At 51.7% G+C, this 14,326-nt stretch overlaps 1 protein-coding gene across 4 annotated transcripts in view; it reads left to right on the top strand.

Annotated features, from left to right (window-relative positions):
• The window catches only part of GAK (cyclin G associated kinase), a 1,908,861-nt gene that overhangs the window by 648,573 nt on the left and 1,245,962 nt on the right, over positions 1 to 14,326 (top strand). The gene's annotated exons all lie outside the window — the stretch shown is intronic.

Raw genomic sequence — 14,326 nt, 5'->3', positions numbered from 1 at the left:
CAAAGCTTAATGCACATTGCCTCTTACTTTCACTGTCCAAAGAAGTATTCATCCATTCCAGTGCAGTATTCATAGACTTTTGTTTTCTCCATCATCAATTGAAGATGTAGAAGCATGTACAAAATGATCCAACTTTAATTGGTACACATTACTATTCAGTTCTAATTTTCTCTTTATCTAATCTTGGTGAGGCAAAGAAAGGAGATGATAACCTCCATTTTGAAATAAGTCACATGTTGATGTTCAGTTAAGGCATTTCTTTAGGGTAACATATTTTGGGCATAGAGGTGTGATGACTTGCCATTTCATTCTGCTTACTTGAATTTGAATGAGGCAAAGCTTAGGAGGAGTAAAAAAGTTGCCAAGCTAAACTTGCTGAGCTTCTTTGGCCACTCTTTTTTTAAATGTACATTTAAACACTATTTACGAGCCCATGCACTGTGGACCTTTTTCGGTAAATAACAATATACCTAGCTGTCAAAGAAATGTGATACAAGTGTTTTCCTCCCAGCAACTCTGTGACGTTCACTATCAAAGGGGAGAGCAACAAAGTTCTCCACTAACCAGAAGACTGATTACTTGGCCTGCCAGTTAGTTTGGTCTCCTTGATTCTCCATGCAGTCCTGCAGTCAAAGTTTGACATTTATCACAGAGGGGTAAAAACATGCTGAGAGGTGTATTTTTTTAAAGATACAAGGATGCAGCTCTTTAATACCCCTCTCTATGCTCTGTGTGTGTGTGTTGTATTAAAGCTCCAGAATTTCTCCCAATTAACAGGAAAAAGAGGCAGCACTCACGGGAATATAAGCAAAGCGGTGTTATTTTATTTTTCAGACGGACGCGTTTCGGTAACTCCCTTCTTCGGTGTCAATGCGTAACGCTCTGTGTGGCGCCATTTGTAATCATTACAGGGACAAAACCCTCAAAGAAATTGAAGCGCTAGAAGAAGAACTACAGCAGAACTTGGATAAAGAACAACAAGATCAATTGAGGGATATAATGAAAAAACGCCTAGAAAAATATGAAAACAAAATCAAAATGCGGAAACAAGAAAAGTTTGACCGTGATGAGAGGGACTATGCTAGGGGAAGGGTCCTAACCTTTACGAAGAGATACGAACAAACACGCAAAGAATTGAGGAGTACCAACAAAACATCTAGAAATAAATCCCAAATAAGGGTAGAAACCTCAGAGTCAGAAGTGACTGAAGGAGAACTAAGTGGTGAAGATGCAGCAGGTCCCTCTAGAATGTTGCAGAAAACTCTTTTTTCCAACAGGCCTTCAACATCATCCGCCAGACCTTGTTAAGGGGAGGAAAGAACAAGCCTCCAGAGGACGGAGGCAAACCAGACGTGGTGGTGGGAAGAGGAAGAGCCAAAACAAATCAGGCATCCAGAACAACAAGAAGCAAAAGAGGGGCGAGATGGTAGAGACTAACGATCACCATCTGACGATAATCAATCTGTCACACAAAACATTGTATTCGTGGGCTGGTGGGAGAAGCAGGTAGCCTGGGCACCTGAGAATGATGCATGGACGAAGAAAATTATATCGTGGTATAGATATATCGAAGATTTATTTTTGTTGTGGAATGGCTCAGTGAGTGAGCGAGAGGATTACATCAGATCTCTGAATGATAATGGTAACAACTTAAAATTCACTGGCCAGGTTAGTTCGGTGGCAGCGAACTACCTAGACTTAAAAGTAGAGATTCGTGAGAATAAGATCAATAGCTCCCTCTTTAGAAAACCTACAGCGGGTAGCTGCACGCTAAATGCGTCCAGCAGTCATCCCCCCAACTTAATCGACAGCATTCCATACGGGGAGTTTCTCAGGTTAAAAAGGAATTGTTCAATAAGGCCTGACTTTGATGTAGCAGCAAAAGACAGCTTCAACAGATTTTTGGCAAGAGGCTATGATGCGAAACTTCTCACAATTACTCTCCGGAAGGTAGAATATATCCCGAGAGAGGATCTCTTCAGAAAGAAAGAAAAGAAGGGGGATGATGTGATGTTTCACATGATAACAACATTTTCACAAAATGCTGATTTGTTTAAGAACGACTATGAGAAAGCATTGGCACATTTTGAGGACCGACAACATTATCGGGACCGACGTGCCAGTGGTTCCCTTTATTTTGTTCAGGAAAGCACGTTCCTTACGAGATGGTTTGGTTCACAGCTATCTAGAACCAACCGCAAAGAGAAAAGGTACACTACAAGAGGCTAAAGGATGCTTCCCTTGTGGGAGATGTAAAGCGTGCTCTAATAGCAAACGTACGCTATCCTATGGAGTTAGAGGCTTAAAGGATGGCAGAAGGATTAATAAGTTCATGTCCTGTCATACCACATTTGCAGTCTATTGCTTAAAATGTCCATGTGGGCTGAAGTATATAGGGAGCACCATCAACTGTGTTAAGTTAAGAATCTTGGAGCATATGCGCGCCATTACGAATAAGGACTTTACTTATCCGGTGGCCCGTCATTTTTCCATCAAGCACAAAAGTGATAGAAACCAGTTGCAGTACTTTTGCTTGGATAGTGTACCTGACTGTGTCCGAGGATGTGATAGGCTGCAGAAATTACGCAGATTGGAGTCCCGATACATCGTGGACTTACAGACCAAAAGCCCTGGGGTCCTGAATAGTATTGAGGAATTGGCAGTACATCTAGGCCTATAGGAGGGTAATAACTGTCATCGTGAGATTGATGAATGACGGTATCTGTAAGGCAAATCCACAAGTGTAACAGGGATGTTCGAGGCATGTGGGCTGCTGAATTCATATCTGTGCATAGATCGCCGCCTAGTGTTGGGTCTGGATGATTGCACATTGTTGTCCTGGAAGAGTCTTCGAAGTATCACGAGATAGGTGGATCCTCCCCTGAACTACAGTGCGCATGGGCATCGCCTCCATCCCCAGATTGTTTTTTTCCGCCATTGGGTTCGGATGTGTTTCGGTTCCCTCTGTCGGAATCGATAGTTGTTTAACTTTCCTTACGTGAGACCAAAAGATCTTTAGGTCTCGCGTCGGTATTGTTTATCGTTCCAGTTGGTTTATTCATCGGCTCCGAACACTTGTTGCCCTTCCGCATGCTGTCGGCGCGGACGGGCCTACACAACGCTCCAGACTACTTCAACATGGAACGAACTCCGTTTAAGAGGTGCCCAGTGTGCGCCTCAAAGTACTCTCACCTCGACGTGCACCCAGTGTGCAACAGATGCTTATCGCCGGACCACGACGAGGCCAGGTGTATGGCCTGCTCCAAGTTCCGGTCAAAGAAGACTCTCAAGCTACGTCGGGCCGCAAGACTGCAGGCCCAGTTATCGGCACCCCCTCCAGCCAACATCTTTGAGGAAGATGCTGAAGACGACACCATCCTACATGTTTCGGACTCTAACCCGGCGTCGGAGGACGAGGACTACGACGTGGGAGATGAAGAGTTAGAGGAAGTCGTCGAGGAGGTAGGGGACGACGACGGGGCCATTGCCACCGTGGAGGATAGCTCGGAAGAAGAGCATCCTCATACTGACTCCGGGGCAGAACCCCAGCATAAGGCCCAGGTCGAGGGATCGCCTTCGGGCCTTACCCAAGACCTCAATACTCGTCCCACAGCCCCGCCTCCGGCCCCGGCCACGGACATTGGTGATGCGCCACTCCCGGTACAGAAACCGAAAGTGAAGCCATCTGGGTCAACACCATCGGTATCGAAACCGAAAGTGCAAGTCACACTGGTGGGATCAAAGGCTACAGAGGCCTCGGCGCCGAAGAAATCCAAAATGGCCGCCGAGATCAAAAGCCACGCCAAAATGGTCGACCCGAAGACCCCCGTGTCGAAGCCGAAGGCGAAAACGCCCGACGCGGCTGCGTCGGCGCCGAAGCTGGTCGACGCTCTGAAGTGCCGCGTCGACGACAAGAAGGTCGATGGCCCTAAGAAAGCCTCCAAGAAGCGTCAGGACGACCCCAAGTCTCTGCCTGCACCGCTCCCGGTCGACAAAGCCAAGGGTGGTGCTGTGTCGGCTCCGAAGACTACGCCTTTGGTCGCCGACCCGACTCCGGACTCGGAGGACTCACTTGAGCCGGTCCAGCCCTCCCCCTCCTTTACCAAGAAGGTCACGGAGTCCCTTCAGCGTATTCGGAAGGACGCAGGGGCTCTCGAGCTGAAGGATGTTGCGCCGAAGCCTCCACAGAAGCCGGCGAAGGCGCAAACGCCGATTCACTACACGCTGCCACCCAAGATGGCGCCGAAGGCTTTTGCACCAAAACATGGGGTTGGGGTGCCCTTGAAGCAGGTTTCGACGCCGAAGGCATCCTTGGTAGTGCCGAAGCCACGGCACCAGCCACTGGCAGAGGAGGAGCGTCGAGAAGTTGTCATCGACGCCAACACAGGCAAGCTCTCTCTCCTTAAAAGGAAGATCACCCCGGAGCCTGTGTTGGAGCATTTTCATATTCCACTTAAAAAGAAGTTGGACTCTGCGGGCACTTCTGCCGCTATGGAGCCTACATCTCCACAAGGTTTGGAGCTCTCGCCCGCTCACTCTAACGCTGGGGAGGGTGACGGGGATGAGGAGGAGGAGTACAATTATCCAGCGTACTCGGATCCAGAGGAGGTCAATGAGCCATGGTCTGCTGGAGGCGACCCTGAGGACCCTCAGTCAGGACACGAGCCGCAGCTTTTTGCTGCAAAAACTTCCCCAACAGAGGACTCTGCAGCCTTCAACGCTCTAATTGAGAGAGCTGCGGCAAATCATGATGTCGACCTCCATGCGGACCCTGTGGATGTCGATTTTCTGTTTAAAACTTTCTCGGTGGCTGAAAAGACTGTCAAGACATTGCGCCTCCGGCCTGGTCGCCCCCCTGCTCCTCACCGTGCCTGCCACAGCAGCCCAGCCTATCTGCTGACCCTCGCCGACGCCGCCAGCAGCGCCCCAGCCGCCGCTGGGCCGCCCGCTCTGCCGGTCCCGTTCCCGCGCCTCCTGCCTGCGGCCCCGCCACACGATTGGTTAACCCCTTCCCGCCTCCCAGCGGACCCGCCCTCCCTGCTCCCCTCTTAAGGGGACCTCGCCTGCTTCCAGGGAGCGACCACTGCGCCTCCGGCCTGGTCGCCCCCCTGCTCCTCACCGTGCCTGCCACTGCAGCCCAGCCTACCTGCTGACCCTCGCCGACGCCGCCAGCAGCGCCGCCCGCTCTGCCGGTCCCGTTCCCGCGCCTCCTGCCTGCGGCCCCGCCCCCCCGCCACACGATTGGTTAACCCCTTCCCGCCTCCCAGCGGACCCGCCCTCCCTGCTCCCCTCTTATGACGCCCCCTCAGCGACCGCGCAGCGGACGCGCGCAGCGGGAGCGCCGACTGAGCGCCGAAGGTGCGCCAAAGGTAAGCCCGTCTGCGCCCGTCCGTGCCTGGACCGCGCCCAGTGCCAGGACCCCTGGCCCCCGCAGCTCCCAGCCCACCCGCCGGACGTACGACGCCGCCACCCTCATCGCACTCAACGACGGACGAGTCCCGGGATGCTACCGTGCCACCCCGAGACGCTCCCACGGACCCTTCTGCTCTACCGCCTGCAAGTTCACCTGCATCCGGACCTGCCTCGCACCAGCACCCGCCAAGACGAACACCAGCAGCAACCACCTCAAGTGCATCCTGCTCAACACCCGCTCAGTCCACAGACACGCCATCGAACTCTGGAACCTCATCAACACCACTGCTCCTGACGTTGCCTTCCTCACGGAGACCTGGATGAACGCCTCCTCAGCACCCGACATCGCCATCGCCATCCCAGAGGGCTACAAGATCACCCGGAGGGACCGCACCGCCAACCAGATAGGAGGAGGCATCGCCATCATCCACAGGGACACCATCCGCAACACGACCTACACCAACAACATCCTGACCACCGCCGAACACCTACACTTCCAGATCCACACCGACCCGAAGACCACCCTCAGAGGCTCCCTGATCTACCGTCCCCCGGGACCACGCACCCAATTCAGCGAGGACATAGCCGACTTCGTCAGCCCGCGTGCCCTCCCCTCCGCTGACTACATCCTCCTGGGGGACCTCAACTTCCACCTGGAGAACAACAACGACCGCAACACCACCACCCTGCTCGACAACCTCGCCAACCTCGGACTCCAGCAACTGGTGACCACCCCCACCCACCTCGCCGGACACACACTCAACGCCGTCTTCTCATCCAGCAAAGACATCGCCTTCAGCCACGCCACAGGACTCCACTGGACGGACCACAGCTGCGTCCACTTCACATTCAGAAGAACGACGACCCACCACCACCAGCAACAGGTCGCCCGCAGAAGCTGGAGCAAGATCACAGCCGACCAGCTCGCCGCTTCCCTGAGCCAGCACCCTCCCGCCAGCTCAGCGAACCCCTGCCAGGCCGCCGACAACCTCACGAAGTGGATCAGCAACTGCGCGTACGAACTCGCCCCACTGAGGACCCCGCCCAGCAGACCCGGCAGCAAGAAGGCCCGTGGTTCACCGACGAACTCAAGAGCTCCAAGAAGAACTGCAGAGCCCTCGAGAAAGCCTGGAGAAGGGAGCCAACACCGGACAACATGACCACCCTCAAGCTTGCCACCCGGAAGCATCACCAACTGATCCGCGACACCAAGAAAACTGCATTCAAGGACCGGTTGGATAACAACGCACACAACAGCAAGGAACTCTTCAACATCGTGAAAGAGCTCTCCAACCCCAACGCCGGAAACAACGACATCACCCCATCGCAAGAACTCTGCAACTCCCTCGCCTCCTACTTCCACAACAAGATCGCGGACATACACAATAGCTTCAACACCCAACCGACGAACGCCACGTCCAACTCGACCGAACCACCGCCCCCCACCACCACCCTCCACGCCTGGACTCCGATCTGCACCGAAGAAACCATCCGCATGATGAACTCCATCCACTCCGGATCTCCGACCGACCCCTGCCCTCACCACGTCTTCAACAAGGCCGACGCCGTCATCGCACCCCACCTGCGGGACATCATCAACACCTCCTTCACCACCGCCACCTTCCCTGAGAGCTGGAAGCATGCCGAACTCAGCGCTCTACTCAAGAAACCAACAGCGGACCCCACCGAACTCAAGAATTACCGCCCCATCTCGCTGCTCCCGTTCCCAGCCAAAGTCATCGAGAAGACCGTCAACAAGCAGCTGGCCGCCTTCCTCGAGACGAACGGATCCCTCGACCCCTTACAGTCTGGCTTCCGAGCCAACCACAGCACCGAGACCGCCCTCATCGCTGCCACCGATGACATCCGAACCCTGATGGACAACGGAGAAACAGCGGCCCTCATCCTACTAGACCTCTCCGCGGCCTTCGACACCGTCTGCCACCGCACCCTAGTGCAGCGCCTCAGCAACGTCGGAATCCAGGAGAAGGCGCTGGAATGGATCATCTCCTTCCTCGACGGAAGAACACAGAGAGTCCGTCTACCACCGTACAAGTCAGAGGCCACCAAAGTCATCTGCGGCGTCCCTCAAGGATCCTCGCTGAGCCCAACCCTCTTCAACGTCTACATGAGCCCCCTCGCGGCCATCGCACACCAACACAACCTCAACATAATCTCCTACGCCGACGACACCCAGCTGATCCTCTCCCTGAGCAACGACCCCACCGCCGCCAGAGCCAACCTGCACGAAGGGATGAAAGCGGTAGCCGAGTGGATGTCGACCAGCCGCCTGAAGCTGAACTCGGACAAGACGGAAGTCCTCATCCTGGGATCCTCGCCCTCCGCCTGGGACGACTCCTGGTGGCCCCCCGCCCTGGGCACCGCACCCAAACCGACAGACCACGCACGCAACCTGGGCTTCATCCTGGACTCCTCCCTCTCCATGACCAAGCAAGTCAACGCCGTCTCCTCGTCATGCTTCAACACCCTGCGCATGCTACGGAAGATCTTCCGGTGGATCCCCACCGAGACCAGGAAGACTGTCACCCAGGCACTCGTCACCAGCCGTCTGGACTACGGCAACGCCCTCTACGCCGGAACCACCGCCAAGCTCCAGAAGAGACTCCAACGGATCCAGAACGCCTCAGCCAGACTCATCCTCGACATCCCACGACACAGCCACATCTCCGGACACCTAAAAGACCTGCACTGGCTCCCGGTCAACAAGAGAATCACCTTCCGTCTCCTTACCCACGCACACAAAGCTCTTGACGACCAAGGCCCGAGCTACCTCAACAACCGCATCAACTTCTACGCTCCCAAACGACACCTCTGATCAGCCAGTCACGCCCTTGCCGCCGTCCCCCGCATCCGAAGAACGACAACAGGAGGAAGGTCCTTCTCCCACCTGGCCGCCAAGACCTGGAACTCCCTCCCGACCGACCTGCGCCTGACCCAAGACCACCTCGCCTTCAGGAAGAAGCTCAAGACCTGGCTGTTCGGGTAGCAGCAGCACACCCCCCCCCCCCCCCCCCCCCCCCCCCTAGCGCCTTGAGACCCCCCGGGTAAGTAGAGCGCTCTATAAATGCCTATGATTGATTGATTGATTGCCAATGCTCAAGGGAGTGATAAAGCATGCGCCTGAGGTTTTCAGGGAGCCCACCCGGGCAAGAGTCATCAATCCTCGTATTGACAAAAAATACAAAGCAGCGCCCACTGATCCAACGTACATCAAGGGACAGTTGCCACTGGACTCTTTGGTTGTCTCTAACGCACGTAAGCGGGCGAACTCACAGACCACGGGTGATGCTCCTCCCCCAGACAAAGAATCGAAGGTCTTTGAAGCCTCAGGGAAGCGTATTACTGCGCAGGCAGCTAATATTTGGCGCATTTCAAACACGCAAGCCCTACTTGCACGCTACGATAGGGCACACTATGACACCCTAGAAACCCTTCTACAGCACTTACCTGATCAGTACAAGGAGGGAGCTGAGATGTTGATTCAGGAGGGGAAGCTTATCACCAATGCTTCCATTAAGTGCGCACTGGACGTGGCTGATACCGCCTCCAGAGCTATAAACACTAGCGTGCTACTGCGGAGTCATGCATGGCTTAGAATATCAGGCTTTAAACCAGACATACAGACTACCATCCTTAACCAAACAGTTAATCCAGACCACCTGTTTGGCCCAGAAGTGGATGCAACCCTTGAAAAGATGAAAAAAGACACTGACACTGCTAAGTCTATGGGTGCCCTACAGTCCCAGCAGTTTCGGAGTGGTTCCTTTCGCCGCTCCAATAACAGAGGCACCTCAAGGGGTCAGGCATCGCAATCCACGCAATACTATAAAGGCAACACCCAATCCTCATACACCAACAAGGGTAGAGGTGGTTACCGGGGCAACAACATCAAAGGCAGAGGACGTGGAAATAACAAATCCAGGTCCTCCACCGCCAACAAACAGTGACGCCTTGTCGCTGCCCCCCGACCACTCAACACCGGTCGGGGGGAGACTCCAGCAGTTCCTGCCCGCGTGGAAATCCATCACCACGGACAGGTGGGTCAAATCTCTTATCCAGTACGGTTATTGTCTGGAACTCACTTCCACTCCTCCAAACATACCTCCAAGAAACCGTCCTATGTCCGGCGAGCACTTGCACTTGTTGCAGCAAGAAGTCCAAGTCATGCTGCAAAAAGGGGCAATAGAGCACGTTCCACTGCAGGAAAGGGGAACAGGGGTTTACTCTCTGTACTTTCTAATCCCCAAAAGGACGGATCCCTCAGGCCCATCTTGGACCTCAGGCCCCTCAACTGGTACATTCTTTCAGAACATTTCCATATGCTCACTTTGTAGCAGGTTCTCCCTCTGCTTCGGCAGGGGGACTTCCTGGCTACTCTGGATCTCAAGGATGCATACTTTCACATTCCCCTGCATCCTTCACACAGGAAGTACCTAAGGTTCACCATCCAAGACCAGCACTACCAGTTCAGGGTTCTGCCTTTCGGTGTCACCACAGCGCCCAGGGTCTTTACGAAGTGCCAGGCGACCATGGCGGCGCATCTAAGACGTCAAAAAATCCACGTCTACCCCTATCTTGACGACTGGCTCATTCAGGCAAAGTCAGAACAACAGTGCGCCGACCACGTGTCTCGCACCATTCATCTCCTGCACGATCTGGGATTCTCACTGAATTACCCAAAATCCCATCTCCAGCCCGCCCACATACGGCAGTATCTGGGCGCGACAATAAACACTCTGGCGGCCACTGCGCAGCCGAATTCAGTGAGAGTCGCCAGTATTCAGACGCTGATCCAACGATTCAGACCTCAGCACTCGCTTCCAGCGAAGGTGTTCATGCAGTTGATAGGCATGATGGCCTCCTGCATCTCCATTGTCCCGCACGCGAGGTTACATATGCGTCCGCTTCAGGAGTGCCTAGCACGTCGGTGGACTCAGGCTCACGGGCAACTAACAGACCTAGTGTTGGTGAGCGGTCGGGCGTACAACTCTCTGCATTGGTGGAATCCACAAAACGTTTGCAAGGGCCGACCGTTCCAAGAGCCTGTGCCACAGATTATCCTGACGACGGACGCTTCTCTCCAGGGATGGGGAGCGCATGTACTCCATTACACAGTGCAGGGACTATGGACACTACAGCAAAGGAAGATGCACATCAATGTACTGGAACTGATGGCAATCTTCATGGCCTTTAAGGCATTCAAAGTACATCTGTGCAACAAGGTTGTGTTGATCCGGACGGACAACATGACGGCCATGTACTACATTCAGAAACAGGGGGGCACACACTCTCCGCAGCTGTCTCATCTGGCTCAGAGCATGTGGAAGTGGGCCATTCAGAGGAACATTTTCCTGATGGCAGAACATCTCCCAGGCAAAGACAATCAGATGGCGGACCTGCTCAGCAGGCACAGCCACCAAATGCACGAGTGGGAGATACATCCATGAGTACTCCAACCGTACTTCCAAAGGTGGGGTCATCCAGAGATAGACCTGTTCGCCACAAGGGAGAATGCAAAATGCCAAAGCTTCGCCGCCAGGTTCCCACACCCGCAATCGCAGGGCAATGCGATATGGATGAACTGGTCAGGCAGATTTGCGTACGCTTTTCCCCCAGCACCTCTGATACCGCTGGTGGCGCGCAAGCTCAGGCAGCACTCAATGACTCTCATCCTGGTTGCTCCAACGTGGGCTCGCCAACCATGGTACACCACGTTTCTGGAACTTTCCGTGGTACCGCATCAAAGGTTTCATCTCACGCCCAGCCTTCTGATGCAGAGCCATGGCGACATTCAGCACCCAGATCCGCAACAGCTCAACCTGGCGATCTGGCTCCTGAAGTCCTAGAGTTTGGCTACCTCAATCTTCCCCCGGACTGCATGAACATCATTCGGAGGCAAGAAAGCCCACTACTAGAGCATGTTATGCGGCTAAATGGAAGCGGTTTGTCATTTATTGTGCGAACCACGACATTAACCCGCTGGATGCTTCCATTCAGAACATCATTTGTTACCTGTTCCATCTGTACCAATGCAATTTGGCGTATACTTCCATCCGCATTCACCTGTCTGCAATGGCCGCATACCTCCAGAATAGGCAACACCTTTCACTTTTCAAGGTGCCTGCTATCAAGGCATTTCTGGAAGGACTCAAAAGGGTCATTCCACCACGGACACCACCAGCTCCGGAATGGAACCTCAATGTGGTTCTTACAAGGCTGATGGGTCCTCCTTTCGAGCCACTGCACTCTTGTGAGCTTCAGTTTCTGACTTGGAAAGTGGCTTTCTTAGTAGCAATTACATCGCTACGGAGGGTTCGCGAGTTGCAGGCCCTCACCATCCAAGAGCCTTTTTTCCAAGTCCATGCTAACAGAGTGGTGCTCCGCACTAACCCTAAATTTCTACCCAAGGTTGTGTCTCAATTCCACATAAACCAGACAATCGAGTTGCCGGTGTTCTTTCAAAATCCTGAGTCACTGGCGGAGCGGATGCTCCACACCCTTGATGTTAAAAGGGCCCTAATGTATTACATTGACAGGACCAAGGATTTCAGAAAGACTAAGCAGCTTTTCGTTGCCTTTGCATCACACCACAAGGGTAACGCTATTTCCAAGGCTGGTATTGCTAGATGGATTGTGAAATGTATCCAGATCTGTTACGCTAAGGCTAAACGCACTCTTACAATTCCACCAAGAGCCCACTCCACCAGGAAGTTGGGGGCCTCTATGGCTTTCCTTGGGAACATTCCCTTAGAGGATATATGTAGAGCAGCCACATGGTCTACCACACATACTTTTACTAAACATTACTGTGTAGACGTGCACTCTAAACAGCAGGCAGCTGTAGGTCAGGCTGTTCTCAAAACACTTTTCCAAACTGCTGCAGCTGGCACGGGCCGCCGCCGAGAAGAGGGGGACTGCTATGTATTCTATGCACAGATATGAATTCAGCAGCCCACATGCCTCGAACTGCAAATGCTACTTACCAGTATGCATCTGTTCTTGGCATGTAGGGCTGCTGACATTCATATCGCCCGCCCTCCTCCCCGGCGCCTGTAGCAGCTGCAGTATTCAGGTATATGCTCATAGCATGGTCATCACCCACATAGTTCACTCCATCTCGGCCACAATGGCTAAAAACAATCTGGGGATGGAGGCGATGCCCATGCGCACTGTAGTCCAGGGGAGGAGCCACCTATCTCGTGATACTTCGAAGACTCTTCCAGGACAACAATGTGCAATCATCCGGACCCAACACTAGGCGGCGATCTATGCACAGATATGAATGTCAGCAGCCCTACATGCCAAGAACAGATGCATACTGGTAAGTAGCATTTGCAATATTGCACAGGATTGACTGTGATATATGTACTCTCTCTTTTATACTCTTTCTTTTGAGTATGTGGTTACACTTTTTACCCCTTTTTTTGATTAGCCGAACACTTGATTTTCTTTCGTTTCTCATGATTTTTTGGTTTGAAGTAAACAAATTGATACAGTAAATAAACATTTCATGGAATTTGAATGTTGACAGGTAGAATAGACAGCAATGTACATGTATACAGGAGAATGAGATAATAACAATAGGGGTTTTGATGATGTGGAATTGGTATATGTATATGTGGGTCAATCCATGACTCAATGGGAAATAAATTAGGACGTAAAACCAATTATTTTTGGTTGCAAATTCCGATCCACGGCGAGATCTCAAATGTCATAACTTGATGTTTTGGTTTGCATCTGATTAATGTATATAATCATGAATTGAGGCTTTGTTGACATTTTAACGACTGCCCGTATTAGGTGTAAATGTGACTGTTGCTCAGAATTAATGGGGTATAGTTCCAATATTGCGCTTGTGATTTCGCAAGATGCTGGCAGTCCTGTTTTTGTTTCCATGATGTAATGATTACAAATGGTGCAGCACAGCGCTTTACGCATTGACACCGAAGGGAGTTACCGAAACGCATCTGTCTGAAAAATAAAATAACACCGCTTTGCTTATATTCCCGTGAGTGCTGCCTCTTCTTCCTGTTGATTGGGAGAAATTCTGGAGCTTTAATATTAAGCGGGACACAAACGCGTGGCAGCACCCGTCTGTGGAGTGACTCGCTGTTCTGGTGTACCAGGAGCGGCTATATATATATATATATATATATATATATATATATATATATATATATATATCAATGTTTTTCACTAAACACCAAAGGTTAAAAGGTCGTTATAGTTAGGGGAAATGCCAGTTTTTCCTATGGGAAAATGTTTTTTTCTGATCCCCTTTTTCTCAAACCTTGCGTGACAAATCACCTTGAAACTATCCAGGAAGCAACTGAAGTGGATAAGACTGTTATAATTTTTGATTTAAAAAAAAAAGGTTTATGAGAATTTGTCAAATGGCAACAAAGTTATTTGCATAACCAAACACTATCTTCCTATGATAATTGTGACTTACATAGAACTTCGCAGTGGTGACTGTCACTGTAAAATAATTTATAAATAAAAGCAGAGAAATTCGTAGTATAAGTAGACAATGCACAAAAATGGTAATAAAGTACTATAAAATGATGAATTTGGGGCCCCTAACATAAACCCTTGTTAAACATTGGAACGCTCTTAAAAGAACAAGAAACCCCTTGGCAACCTGGATATGGGGAGATCCCTTGATTAGAGGAATCACGGGGGATGAAGAATGGGAGGAAAACATTTCTTTATACGCAGACGATATCCTGCTTTACGTGACCAGACCCGCTCTTCGATACCAAGAGTTGTGTATATTTTTTCTCTCATAAGAACCTATTCTGGATACCAGATGAACTTGGATAAATCAGTAATTTAGCCGCTCAAAAAGGGTGATCTAGACATGCCCATCCGTTGCCCGGTCAGGCTAGTCATT

Source organism: Lissotriton vulgaris, chromosome 3_1, assembly GCF_964263255.1.
Source record: "Lissotriton vulgaris chromosome 3_1, aLisVul1.2, whole genome shotgun sequence".
NCBI classification, from domain to species: domain Eukaryota; kingdom Metazoa; phylum Chordata; class Amphibia; order Caudata; family Salamandridae; genus Lissotriton; species Lissotriton vulgaris.
This window is presented reverse-complemented; position numbering and strand designations above follow the sequence as displayed.